Below are 14,968 nucleotides of genomic sequence, written 5' to 3' on the forward strand. Positions count from 1 at the left end.
ACCACAAGGTACTCTTGACTAGGCCTTAATCCATGGGTCAAAGAATACTACCATGACACATCCTAGGGTGTTTTACAAGTATTCTAACAAGCAAAGTCTTAAGAAGAAAAAGCATCTACAAGGGCCTTATATACACTTGGCAAGCTTCCCAAATAGACGGTTTCACAAAATTTTTCTTAAATGCAACTATATGCCATGATGCAAATATCATATATACAACCTAGAGCATAAGCTTCTACCAACTAGTATGCCATATAAACTAAATGCAATCCTATAATCGCATTGTTTATACCGCATCAATCAAAATAAAGCCACATAATCATTAACATAAAGAGGAAAAAGGAGATTGGAAAGATCATACCATGCGGTCTTCTATATCCTCATGTCTCGGATGTGGCGTAGTCGATTAATGTGAAAAAGGATGAACAAACACAATATATACAAGACAATATATATACAAGACTACACTACAAAGGAAATGAACATGTTTTTGGATTTTTTTTTTATTTTTTTTTGTTTTAATGAAATTAAAAGACATTTTTGTATTTTTCAAATTTTTCGATTTTTATCATTTTTGTTTTAAAAAGGTCAAGTTAGAAATTCCCATCCCCACACTAGTATGGGTAGGGGTGTTCAGAATAAACCGAACCGCAAAACCGTCCATTTTTAAGGTTCGATTAACCGAACCGTTTCGACAAAGCGGTTCTTTGAACCGAACCGTTAACTTTATTATGGAAAAGGTTCGGTTAAGGTTCACAATTTTAGATAACCGGTTAACCGCGAACCGAACCGTTTCACAAAAAAGTAATCAAAAAATTAAAATATTATATAAAAAACTGTCCGTTCGTTTAATTTTCTTAGTGTACCCAAATTTACAATTTCTTAAATTGATTAATGCTAAAGTTTAGTTTATTAACTTTATTGTTGGGTATAATATATAATGAAAATTTAATTAAACTATTAGAAAAAATTCCCAAAAATTAACGAAAACTAAAAAAAAAGTAATATAGAACGATTATCGGTTAACCGGTAACCGAACCGCTAATAACCGTTTAAAGTGGTTAACCGAACCGTTTATAACCGTTTCTAACGGTGCGGTTTAGGTTCGGAGTTTTGCCGTACCGAACCGTGTGCGAACCGAATTAAATTAGAGGTTCGGTGAACCGAACCGCAAATGAACACCCCTAAGTATGGGCATTGTCCTTAATGGCCAATATGATAGGAAATTATGCAATTTATATGAAAATGCATGATTTCTAAGCTAAATGCAAATTATATGATATATAAACAAGAGTGAATGCAAACTAAGCTATGCTATATGATGCATGGTTTTTGTTATGGTGGAGAGCATAATTTAGATTAGCTCCCAATGCATATGCATAAACTTCCCCAAACCAAAATAGACACTATTTCTAATGTCAAAAATTGGGAGGAGTTCATGCATAAAAAATGCTATGCATGAAACTAAAATTTGTCATTTTGGATTTTGAAAATGGTAACAATAAAATGAACACCTCAATGGAACCGAGGTGTTAGTCCTCTAGATGATGCTAGGACTCCACAAATCATGATCAAGATAAAAATTATAAGGAAAACAAGAGAAGTAGACAAACCATAAAGGAGGTGTAGGATCCTCCCAAGAGTTTGCTAGTCCTCGCCCATTGCATCATCACCATCATCATCAACCTCCTCACTTGAGGCATCATCAACCTCTATGGATGTGGACTCATTACCACTATCACTTGAACTTCCCTCTTCTTCCTCTTCTTCATTCTCTTCTTCTTATTCACCTTCTTGCTCACCACTCTCATCAACAACCATCTCCTCTTCACCCAAGTTACCACCTCTAGAAGCACTAGGAAAGAATGTTTCCTTATCCGCCCAACTAGGCAAAGGACAAGATGGATCGAGAAGTCCTTGCCTAGCAAGATGTAGGAGGGGTGGATATTGTGCTTTGTAAGCATTGACTCTATCTTCATAAGCTTGCTTGTGCATTTCTTTCATCAAGAGAGTCAAGTAGTCATTCCCCGCCTTAACATTTTCGGGTTGAAATTCATGGTAGGTGAATGGGTAAGGTGGGGTGATAATGGAGGAGGAAGGCTCGGCAACTTCTTCCCCTTGGTGTTGAATAATATATTCGGCTTCTTCGGAAAGTGGGAGAAGGTAGTTCGGTCTATGAACATTCAAGCGGCAAATCTTGCTAGGCAATGTGAAGGATTTAGCTTCATTTGTCAACCACCCAAATTTGTTATCAAGAGTATCATTCTTGACCCATTTGAACTTTAGAACCATGGTGGCTGGATCAATGATATGCCCTCCCTTTACCGGTGTATATGTGTCATTCTTGTTGAAATCCCGGTTAAAGTGCTTAACCAAATAAGTCACTAATCCTCCATTGACAATAAAGGCCGTGCCTTCTTTGCCACAATCAACATTGAGCCATCTTTCAATCAAAAGTCGTAAAGCATTGTATGGCTTTTTAAACTCTCTTCCAATGTTCGAGAAGAATAAAGTCAAGTTTGGTAAGATGATTTGTACCTTTCCTAGCTATCAAGGTATGCCCAACAACCTTATGCCATACTCTTATGCTCGGATGATGGACTAAGAGAGCACGACAATCATGGTAGGATGTGAATTCTTTTCCGGAAATGGCCTTCCATAGAGGAGCGGGGTCATACTTGGTAGGCTTCTTTGTAAAAGTTGGGTCATCACTAAGGCCAAATATTTTACCAAACTCTCTATAAGACAAACATCTATCAACATTCTCGAGACGAAACTCAATATTGGTTTCGGTCTCCACCTTGGTGACTTTCAAAGAGCTCAAAAACTCTAAGGTGAGGGATGAGTAAGTCAACTCTTGCATTTCAAATAATGTACGCAATCACATAGACTCAAAAAAGGTCTTTGTTTGCTCTAGGACACCCAATTTCGACAAAGTCTCTTGACAAATGAACTTGGTGGGCAAGATAGTTTTCTTAGCAAAGGAAATAAATTTCTTCCTATGGGAGTCGGAAGTGAAAATTACCTCCGGATAATCGGTTAGTTTTTCAACAACCGGAGCAGTAGAAGTAGTAGCTTCCATAGAAGGATCTTGCTCTTGAATTTCCAACCTTGCATTATGAACTACCAATGCCTTTGATGCTTGAATAGCTTGAAGAGCTTGTTGTCTCTTAGAAATGTTCTTGTTTTGGGGTGCCTTACTGTCACCTTTTGTTCTTGCCATGCTCCTTCACTTAGTAAGACCAAAGAAAGCTTGAAATCTTCAATTTCTAGTAATACTCAAATCGATTTTAGGATAGATGAATGTTGCCTTGTATCCCAAAAATCGACTCAAAACTTGAAGATTTTGGTGTTTTAATCACTTGTTATTGATAAAGGAGTGATTTAATTTGATTTTGAGGAAGTTTGGATTTGATTTGGTTGATTTTGGTTGAGGATTTTGTTGTTGGTTGATGGAAAGAATGAGGGTTTTGGGGTTTTGGGTAGTGTTTATGTTTGAATGAATGAAAAGAATTGGGGTAAGGGGGTTTTTAAGACCCGTTGGATTTGAAAACCAGAGGGGAGATGAGCGGATAGGCTTCAGGATGCTCGGATTCTTCGGTTTCTGGGTTCAGAAAAAGATGACTGGGGACGAGCGTCCTATAGGCAAGACGAGCGAATTCTTGAGCTGGGACGAGCGTCCTATGCTGGAGACGCTCAGATTCCTTTCCAGGGAGAAATCCCAAAAATTGACATGTAAAGACGAGCGGATTACTGGTGAGACGATCGTCCTGGCTGAGACGAGCGGATTCTTCAGTGAGACACTCGAATTCTCAGTCAGACCCAAATGTTGATTTTGCCAGCTTCTCAAGACGAGCGTCTTTGGCCTTGGATGCTCGGGTTCCCTTCAAGACGAGCGGATCCTCGTCGGGTCGCTTGGATTGCCCCTCTTCCTCACGGATTCAGGTCCATCCGTGGGTGCTTCGTAACCCGTGTCATTCATTCTTCATTTCTTGTGGTCTTCATTGTGGGGGCATTACAAAGGCTTGGATAGTCTAGGCAATTGCTATCCCGACACTAAGGTAAAACACTACACATCAATAAACTCATTAGTCCCTTCCTCACTTCTCTCAAAATGACGAAAATCTTGATCAAGGCATAAAAATGTAAATCCAAAATTGACAAAAATGCAATACAATAATTAAAATGCAAGTTAGGGAGTTAGAATATTTACAAGTGGTGGTTTAGGGAGGACTCCACCAAACTCTCATCCAATAATGAGATGTCAAGGAGGCATGTTCAAGGTGTTGTTGATGTTGCTCAACACCTTGAAAAAGTAGTCGAAAGCTTGTTCATTGTCATGATAAAGATCTTCAATAGACCTTTGCACTTGTTGTTCTTAATGGTGGTCTTGGGTCATAGCATTACCGATATAGGGATTGAATATCCCTTCAAACTCATCATCCCAAAGACCGCATACTTCGTCTACTTGATCCTTAAAAATGTCATGAGTTGATAAAGACAACTCTCCCTCTTTCTTATCTTGGCCAATGAGGCCTTCTTCTTCACTTGTCATGGGTGAGCTTTCAAGCTCTCTTTGTTGCAATTTCCTTACTCTTTTGATGGAGCATCATCCACTTTATTCTTCCATTGAAATGCCAACTTCTTCCTATCATCTTGCCGGCTATAGTGATCAACCATAAAACATGGCTCATGTAATCGTGGAGCTCTCATTGTCTTGTCAAGATTTAAAGTGATGGTTTCATCTCCCACTTCAAGGGTGAGCTCTCCATGTTTTACATTGATCACCACTCCCGCGGTGTGTAAGAAAGGTCTTCCTAAAATAATAGGAATGTTGGAGTCTTCTTCCATGTCAACAATAACAAAATCCACCGGGATAAAGAACTTGCCAATTCTTACCGGCACATCTTCCCATACCCCTAAAGGTGTCTTTGTTGATCTATCCGCCATTTGAAGCGTGATATTGGTGCACTTAAGTTCTCCCATTCCTAGCCTCTTGCACACCGAATATGACATAACACTCATACTTGCCCCAAGGTCACATAAAGCTTTGTTGATCGTGGTGTCGCCAATAGTGCATGGAATGGAGAAACTTCCCAGATCCTTTGGTTTTGGAGGTGAACTTCCTTGTAGGATGGCACTACTCACTTTAGTGAAAGCAATAGTTTCAAGCTTTCGGATGGATTTCTTCTTTGTAAGAATATCATTCATATACTTTGCATAAGCCGGAACATGATTGATTAATTCCGTAAATGGAATTGAGACTCCCAAATTCTTCACAATCTCCATGAATTTTCCAAGTTGGTCATCAAACTTAGGCTTAGCTTGACGACTTGGAAAAGGAAGTCTAATCACAATAGGCTCCTTCTCTTTGGCCTTCTCTTCATCCTTCTTTGAAACTTCTTGAATGGTGGGTTCTTCTTCTTTAGAGTTTTCAACAACTCTTTCCTTGTCACTAGCATTCACAACATCTTCATCAACGGGCCTCTTCGGCCCTTCATACCTTGTACCACTCCTCAAATTGATGGCACTCACCGATTCTTGTCTTGGGGGATTACCTTGAGGTGGTAATTGCCCCTTTTGTCTTTGTGAACTTGAAGATGCTAATTGAGACATTTGGGTCTCCAACATCTTTGTGTGAGCTAGTATATTGTTAATGGTGATGTCTTTTGCTTGGCTATCCTTTTGCATTTGAGTGAAAAACTCTTGTTGGTTCTTTGCATTTGGAGGACCGCTTTTTGAACATCAAAACCTAGGTCATTTGATTGAGTGTATGGAGTTTGATTTTGGTAACCTTGGTTTTGGTTGTAAAAGGGTCTTTGATTTGGTTTCTCATTGAAGGTGGGGTGTATGTTGGTTGAGGGTTTTGAACATTTTGGCTTTTGTATGAAAGGTTGGGATGGAATTTGGTGTTTTCATTGTAATAGTTAGAATAAGGGGTACCACTCTTGTATGCTTGGAAAGCATTCACTTATTCACTTATTCCCCTACATTCACTTTGGTCATGTCCCAAAGTTCCATAACTCTCACATATTCCACTTGGAATTGATGAAGATGCCACCATGGCATTAACATGTTGCTTAGGTGATTTGGAGGCTTCTTCAAGTTTAGCCATAGCCTTCTCAAACTTCAAATTAATGGTATCAATATGAGTACTAAGTTGAGCACCCAATTGAGTAATAAAGTCCACTTCATGCTTTCCTCCTCTAGTAGCCTTCCGAGGTCTACTATATTGTGAGTTATGGACCGCCATTTCCTCAATCTTGTTCCATGTTTGATTATCATAAGCTTCGGTGAACATACTATTTGATCCCATGTTGAGAATGTTTCGGGAGTCTTCATAAAGACCATTCCAAAATTGTTGTACCAAGAACCACTCGCTAAGTCCATGATGAGGACATGAGCGACAAGTTCCTTTGAATCGCTCCCAAGCTTCATACAAAGATTCTTCGTCCCTTTGTTTGAACCCCGTGATTTGGGCTCTTAGCATGTTAGTCTTTTCCGAAGGATAAAATTTTTTGTAGAAAGCAAGTGCCAATTTCTTCCAAGATTCAATACCAAGAGTAGCCTTATCAAGGCTCTTTAGCCATTGTTTCGCGGTACCAATCAAAGAAAAAGGAAATAAGACCCATCGAATTAGGTCTTGAGTCACTCCGGTTTGAGAAATCGCATCGCAATAGTCACAAAAAGTCTCCATATGAGAATGAGGGTCTTCACTAGGCATCCCCCCAAATTGGCTTCTTTCGAATAATTGAATAAATGCGGATTTTGCAATGAAATTACCGGTCAAATGTTGTGGTGTGGGAGTACCATTTGGTAGGTTCTCCTCGGTTGGTACGGAATGTGATGAAAATTTAGGCATTGTGGGTTGATTTTGTGGTGGGTTATGTGTTGGGTTATCTTCTCCTTCTCTTGAAAAAAGGTTGATGAACTCAATATTGTTTGGTTGAATATCCACAATCTCACCAATACCTCTCAAAGTATTTCTAGAAAGTCTTCTATTGTTTGTCAAAGTTCTTTCAATTTCGTGATCAATGGGTAACAAGTTATCTTGTGATATTCTAGACATGCAAAATATCAAACAACTTGAAAACAATTAGAACAAACCTTGAGGAGTTTTACTTCCCCAAGGCAAAGAAAGACACAACTAAGAACAATCAAAGAAAATCAAATGAAGTTAACACCGTCCCCGAAAACGGCGCCATTTTTGGTTCGTCGGTTTTGTTACTCGTCGTCAAAAGTTACCTAGACCAAAACAATATTTATAACTTCACAAACTACTCTATTATTAGTAAAGAGGTAAGTAAAAGTCGGATCCCAAGGGACGGGTATTGATGTAGGATTTTCGATTGCAAATGGTCGTGTCTAAGGGTGTCACAATTTGGGTTGAGATAAGAGACCACTAAACTAAATAACAATGTAAATAAACAACCAAGATGATTAAAATGAGATGTAAACGATTGATTTAAAAGCACTAGGGTGTCATGAGTTCATAGGGGATACATTGGAATTGATCATACAAACATATTCTCAAATTATAAGCAAGCAATTATTGTTGTGATAGGATCGAGTTGGTTTATATCTTACAATCCTAGGAAGGTTTGGGTCCCGGAGCCGAATCGATTAGATTGTACAACACCTACAAGTCGACTTAATCCTCCCTACTCAACTAGATGCATGGTCTAATGAGACTCGCGTAGGTTTATGTTTTACAAGTCTCATTGAAAAGGTAAGTGCTGGGTAAAAAATGCAAGGATTCATAGGCTCGCATTTCATCAAACATAAGATGTGCATAATTTGAGATCACAACAAGCAAGCAAATAAATTATGTGAATATATTAGATTAAGCATAAATCATCCCCCATGTTGGTTTCCCCTAATTCCCCATTAACCCTAGTTAAGAGACTACTCACTCATTATCAAGTTTATCATGCTAACAAGGTTGTCAATCATATTAACAAGGCAAAACATGATGAATGAATGGAAATGATTAACAATAATTAAAAAGGGATTAAGAGAATTATACCTAATAATGATTCCAAAATAATAAGCAAAGAATAATAGAAGTACTTGATGATTGATGGAAGGTTGTCAATCTCCCAATAATACCCAAATAATCTTCAATTACCCAAAATAAAGGATGAACAATAGAGAAATTAAGGAAATGAGATTTGTATTAATGATTAATTAAGAGTTGATTACAAGATTAAGATGATATTAGAACATAAAAAGAGCATAAGAAGGATGTTAAGATTCGATTTCAATCTAATTAATACAATGGGGTATTTATACTAAGGATTAGGTACATAAATTAGGGTTACTAAGGGCTTAAATAACGATTAAGACCCTTAAGAAAAGTTGAGGAAGTGCTCCTCTCGAAGGAGATGCTCATCTCCGCTTCGCTAGTCTTCAAAGAATACGCTCATCCCGAGCGGCCTGAGGGACAGACGTGCTGCACTGGGAAGGAATCCGAGCGGCCTGAGGGATGCGACGCTCGAATTGTGGAGGGTCAGAACGAGCGGACTGGCTATGGGACGCTCGGATTGTAGCCAGCCAGGACGCTCGTCCTGTGGCTGCGACGCCCGGATAGTAGCTCAGCAATCTTCTCTTCTTTTCTTCCTCCAACAATCCTCAAGGATTTTGTTGGAGATGCAAGGATCTTCTCATCATTGCCCATTTACTTCATTATTTACATAGGCCTTCTAGTCTTGTCTTCACATTGATGCTTGGTCATTAGATTCGATCAATTTAGCTCCATTTTGCCACGAAAATGCAAGGTTCTTACTCCTTTCCTACCAAGGGATCAAAACCTCAAAGAATATACAAAACGAAAGACTAAAGATAGTAAATAACCCAATTATGCACTAAAAAGCATAGGAACGAGGCTAATTCGGGGACTAAATATGCTCAAATATTGGTCACATCAGAATTATAAATCGTAAATCGTGAAACCCCAAATCATTTCTCTACCTTTTTCCTAAATCTAAATGTTGTCACCTCTCTTCTCATTCACCATGGTTCACCTCCTTGAGGTCTTTGTGAGTGTCTACACCTTAGGAAGGGGATGCTTGAGTCGGGTAGCGGCCTTGACACCAGATTGCTTTGTACAGGTATGTTGTCATCATCATCATCATCATCATCGTTATCTTTGTTTTCAGTCATGTTTATAGTGGTAGTAATAGATAGTTGTGATGGTTGTATAGGTGGTTTTCATGGTTGATTGGTATCTTGTGATTGGACGCGGAATCGCTGCGGTTTTCTAAAGGTAGGTTCGCCTACTCAGTACTGTTGATTGTCTAGAGAGTCTGTTGATGTTGTTTGGTTGGTTTAGTGTCGGTATTGTTGATTGGTTGTGATAGTTGAGTAACCTTATGTTTGATTAATAGTTGGTGATTGTTGTTTATACTAGTGGTTGTGATTGTTGTCCGTGGTTCTCGAGGTGCGTCCTCGGCTGAGTGGAGTCACTTGCGGGAGTTGCTTCACGCCCTTGATTCGCCTTCTGTGGAACCCGCCACAGAAGGGATGTGCACATTAAGTAACATGGGTTTATCGCACGGATAGATGAGCGGGGCTATGGTGGGAACGACCCCACTGGCAGGACTGGACCTTCGGGCAGTCAGAGATGTGTGGTTGGTTAGAGGAGGTGTGATGTGTGTGTGTTGTTGTAGCTGTGTTGTGTCTGCTTTAATTTAAGTGTTATCTTAGCTACTGACCTTGTGTGATTTTGTTGTGTTGTCTCTTTGTTTTGTATCTGCCGTGATCCACTATGGTGAGCAGTCAGTCTTAGCAGGTTGGTGTATGAATCTTAGCTGGGTGCTTGGAGGGATGAGCCTACCACGAGTCTTGGCAGATATAGCTTCACATAGTTGATAGTAGTCTTGAGTTGTATCTTTTATATCGTCTGTTGGTTGTAATTCACTTATAATATAATATAACCGTTCTTTTATCGACATTTGATTATTACTGTCCTCGGGCAACCAAAATGGTAACGCCCTTATCTGCTTGGGAAGGTCTTGTTAAGGCTCCTTGGTAAATGGGGGTGTTACAAAGTGGTATCAGAGCGATGATTTTGGAACCTGTAACAAATGAGCCCAATGAACGTAGCGAGTCTAATAAAATGAACCTGGTGTATGTATATTGGGAGCCACAGCTGATGCTTGATTTTGGGTGAGTAGGCGCTCTCATTTCAAAATCACGGCCCCATTATGCTTAAGCCAATCACCGGGTATGAAAAATCGAGTCGGGAATTATGTGCTTAGTGTGTCTGATCGATAGGTTGGAAATAACTATGATAGAGTCTCTGGTAATGTTTAGGGTGTGAAGTTGTGATGATGAACTGTTTAGATTTGTGGTTGAATAAAAGTGTGTGTGGAGGTCGTAGAGATGATGAAATCACCGATAGTTGCATGACAGTGTTGTGGGGTAATATCCGTATAAAACCCTTTCTTTATAGGATTATAACGCAAATATAATACGTGATTTATAGTCATAAAACGAAAAACATGATGAAACGATAAAAATCAAGGAATAACCTTCGGTCCTAGTGCAATAAGGCAATGAGAGATCAAAGTAGACCTCCTCCTAAATGATGCACCCAAGATTGTCCGAGAAATGCCCTTGTGCTAGAATGAATCCTCTAATTGCCTTGCAATATCGAGAGGATTGTTTTGTGAGTTTTGGTTGGATGAGAGATCCGAATTTTTGAGAGGCACTTTCTCAAAAACCCTAGAATTTTTACAAATGAAATGATTAGGTTAGAAGGGAGGAGAAACTCTCCCTTTTGTTCCCTCTCATTCGGCAAAACCGAAACCCACAAAGGGGAAGTGGGCTTCCACTTCCTCTTGGTTTTAACTCGCGGTCCGGTTCCTTAAATTCTAAATGTATATGACGCGGTTTCATTATAAACTGTCATCGGTTATCGGATATTAAAGCATCAACTAATAATACGGATTAGTTGAATTATTAATACATGTCCGACAAAGACAATATTGTATAATTATATTCAATATACATTTAATTAAATATAAAACGCTTATATTCAATTTACGAATTAACTGCTTAATTCGCCTTAGCCGTTATTATTTAATCCGTATTAAATAAAATATCTCAACATCACATTTTCGACTAATTATTAGTCAAATAACTCAGACTAACTGGTTAGTCAAATTTGGCATCTACATGACTGTATTTTCATACTGTCACGTCTCTCAAACGTATCCTATAGGTGTGACTTTTAGGGACCAGTTGATCACCGCCATCTGTATGACAATAACGTCAAACTTATCTAGCAAGCCAACCGTTATTGATAAACGTGGATCAACTGATAATAATACCAAAAGTATGCCCTTTGATCCTTTTAGAGATTTATAAGTCCTTGCACTAATCGTTAAGGACACAGCCCCTAACAAGCTCCCACTTGTCCGTACAAGTGTATGTGCAATGACGTTATCCGCACTAACCGGAGGACACAAGCTCCAACAAACTCCCACTTGTCCGTACAAGTGTATGTGCGATAACCGATTCTCATATTCATTTAAAATTTCTCCCACTCAATGTAAAACAATTTGCGGATCCGGATCCGCAAAGGTCGTATTTTACAATCGATCTGTATCTAGAGTGGTTTCCCGACTAGAGAGTAACTTAACCGATAAAACGAATCCGTATCCGAGCATGGCCATGCATTTCGATTCTGACTCCTCGAGTGGCCCCGAGAAATATCGAGTACACGATAAAGGCTGAATATTTCCTTCAACTCGAACTCCTTCCGATCTAAGCACAGCATGAAATGACCCAGAAAAAATCTACTTGGCCCCCTGTTACGGATGACCGTGAGAAAGAAACCAAAGTCACCCAAAATCTGCCTTAGTCTCAAGAGACAGTCGATAGTCAAAAGAATCGACTCTTAGGATCACCATGGAAGTCCTATCCACGACCGGGCACCGAATGTTATAAAACATTTAGGACTCCACGTCGATGTCACAATTGTGTCCTATGAGATATCCGTATAAATCGCCTCTGTGATTGGTCAGTCAACCTGTTAACTTATGGTTAGTTGAACCCACCATCAACCAACGTCACAAAATAATTACCTTGAGTTATCAGCTCACGTGGGCAATTAAGGACCAAAAATATAATGTTTGTTCAGTTCACTTTGTGGTGTTCAAAATTTGTCGTACAAATCCACATGAAAAACAAAATATATAAATATCAAAACGATGATGTCGTATAGAGTACAAAAGGGAATGAATCTAATCCATAAAAGAGTACTACAACTTAGGAACACGTTTAATTCCCATGGAATTAACGTGCCCTTCATGCTTATCTTGTCGTAATGGTTTAGTGAGAGGATCTGCTATGTTATCATCTGTAGCAATCTTTTCTATCACTACTTCCTTTTGCTCCACGTAATCTCGGATTAGATGAGCTTTCCGTTGTACATGTCTAGACTTGTTGCTAGACTTTGGCTCCTTAGCTTGGAAGATGGCACCACTATTGTCGCAATAGATGGTGATCGGGTCATTCGAACTAGGCACTACAGATAGCCCATGTAAGAATTGACGCATCCATATCGCTTCCTTTGTAGCTTCAGACGCGGCATAGTACTCGGACTCAGTCGTAGAATCTGCTGTAACTGTTTGCTTGGAACTCTTCCAGCTGACTGCAGCGCCATTAAGAGTAAAAACGAATCCAGACTGAGATTTCGAGTCATCTCGATCCGTTTGGAAGCTAGCATCTCACAGAATCGGTTGCGCATAGCTTTTGAGGGCCTCCATAAGTCAATGCCCAATCTTTAGTCCTCCGTAGGTACTTAAGAATGTTCTTGACAGCCAGCCAATGTGATTCACCGGATTGTTGGAATCGACTTGTCATACTCAATGCATATGCCACGTCAGGACGTGTGCATATCATGGCATACATGATTGATCCTATAGCCGAAGCATAAGGGATCCGTGCCATGCGCTCTTTCTCTTCCGGTGTCTCTGGTGCCTGAGACTTGCTCAAATGCACCCCTGGAGCCATAGGAAGGAACCCCTTCTTGGAGTTAGTCATGCTGAATCTCTCTAGGACTTTGTCTATGTAAGACTCGATCGAGAGATAGCATCCGACGTGATCTATCTCGATAGATACGGATGCCTAGAATTCTTTGTGCCTCTCCCAGATCTTTCATCTGGAAATGGTTTTTCAACCATACTTTCACCGAAGTTAAGAGAGGTATGTCATTCCCAATCAGGAGTATGTCGTCAACATACAATATTAGGAAGACAATCTTGCTCCCACTCGACTTGATATATAGACATGGTTCCTCGACCGATCGAGTGAATCCATTTTCTTTTATCACTTGGTCGAAGCGATGATTCCAACTCCTTGATGCTTGCTTAAGTCCATAAATGGAACGCTTAAGCTTGCACACTTTCTTAGGATGTTTTGGATCGATGAAACCTTCGGGTTGTACCATGTACAACTCTTCCTCCAAAAAACCGTTTAAGAAGGCGGTTTTCACATCCATTTGCCAAATTTCATAGTCATGAAAAGCGGCAATCGCTAAGATAATCCGAATGGAACGCAGCATAACTACGGGTGCAAAAATCTCATCGTAGTGCAAACCTGGCACTTGGGTGAAACCTTTAGCAAATAGTCGTGCTTTGTAGATGTCTTGTTGACCTTCCACAGAATGCTTTATCTTGTAAAGCCATTTGCATTGAAGGGGACGAACCTTAGCAGGTAAGTCAACAAGATCCCACACGTTGTTCTCATACATGGAGTCCATCTCGGATCGCATGGCCTCAAGCCATAGCTTTGAGTCGGAACTAGTCATGACACCTTTATAGGTTGCGGGTTCACTCCTCGTTAAGAGTAGAACGTCATCTATGTCATGTTCCTCGACCATACCAATGTATCATGCGGAGGAATAGAGACTCTTCCCGACCTCCTAGGTTCCTCAGGAATATTCACCGCAGCCGGGATTGAAGGAATTGATTCCTCCAATGGTTGCTCGGTATTTGGTTCTGGAACCTCCGACAGGTCGAAGGTTCTATCACTCTTTGCATTCTCGAGAAATTCCTTCTCTAAGAATGTCGCACTAGCCGCAACAAAAACACGTTGTTCGGTTGGCGAATAGAAGTAATGACCAAGGGTTCCTTTAGGATAACCTATAAAGTATGTCTTGACCGATCGCGGGCCGAGCTTATCCTCGTGTCTCCACTTGACATATGCCTCGCAGCCCCAAACCCGTATAAAGGACAAGTTAGGGACCGTTCCCTTCCATAGTTCATATGGAGTCTTGTCAACAGCTTTAGACGGACTTCGGTTAAGTATTAGAGCGGCTGACAAAAGAGCATATCCCCATAATGAATCAGGTAAAACCGTGTGACTCATCATGGATAGAACCATATCAAGTAAAGTTCGATTTCTCCGTTCGGACACACCATTCAATTGAGGTGTTCTAGGTGGAGTTAACTGTAAGGCAATCCCACAGTCTTTAAGGTGTTGATCAAACTCGTGAGAAAGATACTCGCCACCACGATCTGAACGTAGTGTTTTAATCTTTCTACCCAATAGGTTCTGTACCCTATTCTGGTATTCCTTGAATTTCTCAAAGGATTCACTTTTGTGCTTCATTAAGTAGACATAGCCATATCTACTTAAATCGTCCGTGAAAGTGATGAAATACCTATAGCCTTCTCGTGCGGTGATTGACATAGGACCACATACATCCGTGTGTATGAGTCCTAATAGGTCAGTAGCGCGCATTCCAACACCTTTGAAGGAAATCCGAGTCATCTTACCGATGAGACATGATTCACACGTGCCATATGATTGAAAATCAAAGGCCGAGATAGCTCCATTTTTGATGAGCTGTTTTACGCGTTTCTCATTAATGTGTCCCATACGGCAGTGCCATAGATACGTTTGATCTTTGTCACCAACCTTTAACCTTTTATTCATTACGTGTAATATTTCGGTGGTC

The 14,968-nt window shown here is 40.0% G+C and overlaps 1 non-coding gene across 1 annotated transcript; it reads left to right on the plus strand.

Moving 5' to 3' along the window:
• The first annotated feature begins 6,383 nt into the window (after positions 1–6,383).
• On the plus strand, positions 6,384–6,490 carry LOC141615558 (small nucleolar RNA R71). The gene has a single exon (XR_012529974.1). It is a non-coding gene; the product is annotated as a small nucleolar RNA R71 (small nucleolar RNA).
• The last annotated feature ends 8,478 nt before the right edge of the window (positions 6,491–14,968 follow it).

Source organism: Silene latifolia, chromosome 11, assembly GCF_048544455.1.
Source record: "Silene latifolia isolate original U9 population chromosome 11, ASM4854445v1, whole genome shotgun sequence".
Lineage (NCBI taxonomy): Eukaryota > Viridiplantae > Streptophyta > Magnoliopsida > Caryophyllales > Caryophyllaceae > Silene > Silene latifolia.